General features: G+C 36.0%; 1 protein-coding gene across 3 annotated transcripts in view; it reads left to right on the forward strand.

Annotated features, from left to right (window-relative positions):
- The first annotated feature begins 1567 nt into the window (after window positions 1–1567).
- The window catches only part of LOC106869099 (solute carrier organic anion transporter family member 1C1), a 40312-nt gene continuing 37590 nt past the window's right edge, over window positions 1568–4289 (forward strand). Inside the window, exon 1 of one of the 3 annotated variants that reach the window (XM_014914637.2) lies at window positions 1568–1706. The gene's annotated coding sequence lies outside the window, so the exon portion shown is untranslated. Of the gene's footprint in view, window positions 1858–2501; window positions 2615–4289 lie in introns of those variants that run through there. The other 2 variants (XM_014914636.2, XM_052965655.1) reach the window with 2 other exon arrangements.

Consider the following 4289-nt stretch of genomic DNA (forward strand, 5'->3'; position numbering starts at 1 on the left):
ATTTCTGGTGGGGAGGCTTTGGTCTTGTGCAGCAATTAAAAATCCTTCAGTCTCTTTATCATGGTCCGTTGCTGTTCTAGTTTTAGTTTGGATTTCTTATTATTATTATTATTATTATCATTATTATTATTATTATTATTATTATTATTATTATTGATTTGACTCGGGTTCGTTTTAATTCCTGGCAGGGCTTATATTCGTAACAGGTTACTACCTGTAACCGTAAGCATCCACTAGTTTTCATGTCTTTCAGATGCTTAGAACCTTCCTGATAATCTTTCTTGTCTCTTGGAGGTAAACTTTGTGTTGAATCTCTACAGGATATTCCATTCCAATCTCCTTCAATCATTTGTCAATGTCATTGCTTAGTTCCCAATGCACCAATTATTATAGGCAAACCTTTACAGTTTTCATATCCAAACTCTTGCAATTTCAAATTTTAAGGCAGTGTATCTTTCTGTTAGTTTGTTTTCCGCCTTCTGTCTTCTTTTCTTTGTCCTTTAAGTAAAGGGCTAAGTCCTCGATCTGCCCTGGCCGTTCGAGACATGTGATATCAGCGCAGTTAATATTCACTGAAAGTGTTGCAAGCGAACAGCTACAGTGTAAAAATTCCTGATGGATGAAGATGTAAGGAAGAAAGACTTGGCTTAATGGGTCGTACAGGTAGGGACAATATGGAGGAGAAACTTTTGATTGCATGTGCTAGATATGGCACGAAACCATGGCTACGAAGAGGTGGGGACACAGCAGTAGCCATAAATCTGTGGGACAAAGTCTGGGCGTGCTGATGAGCATCTTCATGGTAGTCACTTGAGTGACCTTATTAAGGAAATTTAACTAAATGAGATTTATCAGTAAGTAACCTTTTAGTTTTAGGCTTTACCAAGTGCTTTGATTTTTAGATTCATTCAAATTCCCTTGATTTATATAAATTTATATACGTGTTCGTGTTTATCTTGTCTATGCACAATCTTTATGCTAATATATAGATGCATCATCATGACTTATTTCTGTATTTAGCAACACTTTCTCTCACTCTACGGTTCTCAAAGATACCGTAGACAGCAGCCTGAATAACACAAACAATAATAAACATCTTTAAAATTCTGCTATTATTTTTCATTTGAACTATGACCGATTCAGTTCTCATGTAGATAAGTCGTGCTTTGCCAAAAGGTAAGATACAAGTGAACTGGTGGATATGATGGATAATAGGCTGGTAAAATCATGGTAGTGAAGGTGGTATAGTGTGGTAGTGGTGGTGGTCTGAGTGTTGGTGGCGGTAGTGGTGGGTGGGTAGTGGCTCTAATGATGAGGGTGATGGCGATGGTGATGGTGTATGTAAGTCTGTTAGTATTTACATTTATGATAAGGCAATGGTGTTTGTATACGTACGAACCTATATCTATTTTTATTGGGAGAGCATATGAATACACGACGCGCGCGTATACACATACATACATATATTTGCGTGTGTATATGTATGCATATACACACATACGTGTGCGTATGCATGCAAATAATCTTATCAATAAATATTCATATGTTCTGAGATAAAATTCACTTTATTAAAATCATTTACTGTTTCTAATTCTCTGTTCCATATTGTATTCTAAAAAAAGATATACAAATTTTTTGTTGCATAAATTTGTAAAAAGGAGTCAGTGAGTGAGACGCAGAAATTACGAAGAATACCCATATGAGAGGTAAAAAACAAAACAAAGGAGTACTGATTTCCACTGAATTCCGCTTTGGTTCTGTTTATTCCATTTAGATCTTCAGCTGTCTATCGAGACCCATATTTTATGGATATATTGAAAGTTGATAACGAAATTTCATCGCAAATATAGAAACCAAGTATGTTGTAAATACAAAGTCATCATTGCTTTCAACTATTTTCTACAATATATTTCAACTTATATTTATTTATCATTTGCTTTTGGTAGTCATTTGCCATGCTCTTGTATTTATGCTCTTGTGCTTAAATTGTTTTATTTTTTAGTATTGTTTGTTATTCTTGTTTGTTTTTTAGTATTGTTTTTTGTTCTTGTTTGTTGTTCTTCCGTTATTTTATTGGTTGTTGTTTCGTTTCGTATACGATAGTGTGATTGATATTATGGGTATAGTGTATTCGCTGTAACCGTTCTGAAAATGAATGGAAAGTGACTGACGTATGATGTGGGCTGTACCTAGCAGGACTCTTATTCTCTTTTTAGACTAGTTTTGAGCCTTATTATATGTATATTTTTGTTCGTGTTCCCTTTTATGTTTCAATCAATTTCAAGATCTTTAAAAGTTCTTTGAAAGTACTTTGTTTCTCGACCTCCTTCTAGAAGCTACTTTAATGAAAAGGGATGCGAAATTTTTATTATTAATGTCATTTTTGACTGACAAGAACATGCAGCGACATTTTTTTTCTATAAGCTGTGGAAAAAGAAGTTGTATGGTGGATGCGTTTGAAAGTGTTGAGAACATGACACGTCTGACTGTGTCCACGACACTTTTTTAAGTATCAAGTGAAATAGGTGACAGGAAAAGTGGGGCTCTACTTTCAAGCAAAGCTGAAACTTGAATTCTGCTTTTGGTTTGGTAGTCGGGAGAGAGTAACAGACTTGTGAGTATGATGGTCAGAATCATTACAAACATTATCTCCACATGTCGTTCAAAAGTGACCTTGTTTCATCCAATTTTATATTTGTACTCTAGTGCCTTGAGCGTTACATATTTTACCGATCTCCCGCTTATTGTATATGCATTGTGTAATACGATTTATGTTGTAAGCCCTGTGGTTAGTCTGTCTAGCTAGCAGAATCGTTAGCAGGCTGGACGAAATGCTTAGCGGTATTTCGCCCGTCGCTACGTTCTGAGTTCAAATTCCGCTGAGGTCGACTTTGCCTTTCATCCTTTCAGGGTCGATTAAATAAGTATCAGTTACGCACTGGGGTCGATGTAATCGAGTTAATCCGTTCCCCCAAATTTGAGGCCTTGTGCTTCCAGTAGAAAGGATTATTAGTATTATCATTATTATCATCATCATCATCATCATCATAATCATTATTATCATTATTAGTGTCGGCTAACTTATAGAATGGTCAGCACGCATGACAAATTGCTTAGCGACATTTCGTTCGTCTTTATGTTCTGAGCTGAAATTCTACCGAAGTCGACTTTGTCTTTTATCGCTTCAGGATCAATGAAATAAGTACCAATTGAGCCCTGTGGTCAATGTAATAGACTAGTCCCCTCTCCCAAAATTTCAGGCATTGTGCCTATAGTAGAAGAGATCATCATCATCATCAAGGCAGCGAGCTGGCACAATTGTTAGCGAGTCGTTGGTTCTTTACATTCTGAGTTCATCCCGCCGAAATCAACTTTGGCTTTCATCCCTCAATAGTCGATAAAGTACTAATAAGGAGCTGGGATCAATGTAACCGACTGTTCTCTCCCTAAATAAATGGAAAAAATCAAAATAACTGGTAGCTTTGAGCGAAAATTTGCAACCATTATTATTTAAGGTGGCATCGAACAAAATGCTTAACGCTACTATTACGTTCTGCGTTCAAATTCCGCCGAGTTCAACTTGGCTTTTCATCCTCTCGAGGTCTATAAAATCAAGCACCAGTCTAGTACTGCTAGCCTGGTGCTAAAATAAGGAAAATTATTATTGCTCTTGTTATTTTTACTATTATTTCTACGACACGTGATAATTTGCGACAAAATAACTTCTTTGTATTTTGGCCAGCTGTCCATTTGTGCATCGGTTTCGTTTTGTTGTTTCTTAACCTTTGACCTGTGAGGCTTCAAGTTTCTTTCAAATCCAATTGATTCTTGTTTACTTACCTCTCTCCTCCCCACTCTTCTCTCCCTTTCAAATTGCTCCCAATTTTATTTATTCATTTAATATCATTATTATTATTTTTAGTAGCATTTGTTTTCTCTGTGTTAGGTGGGGGATTGAGAGATTAGTAGTGTTATTCGATATGTATTTATAATTCGTCCGATTATGCTTGGCTGTAGTATTCAACTTATAACAGGTTATTACTGCACCGATATGTCTAACGGTTCCAAACTTTAAAGACAAACAAAAGGAAAATCCACCTGGTTAAGACTGTCCATTTGTACGTGAAGATATTCTTATATGCTTTATATATCTACTGGTGTGTTACAGACATTACTCACTTCACTGTTTAGATAGGAATGTAATTAAGTAAAATACAAAAATTGTGTGTGTGTGTGTGTGTGTGTGTGTGTGTGTGTGTGTGTGTGTGTGTGTGTGTGTGTGTGTGTGT

Source organism: Octopus bimaculoides, chromosome 2, assembly GCF_001194135.2.
Source record: "Octopus bimaculoides isolate UCB-OBI-ISO-001 chromosome 2, ASM119413v2, whole genome shotgun sequence".
Classification (NCBI taxonomy): domain Eukaryota; kingdom Metazoa; phylum Mollusca; class Cephalopoda; order Octopoda; family Octopodidae; genus Octopus; species Octopus bimaculoides.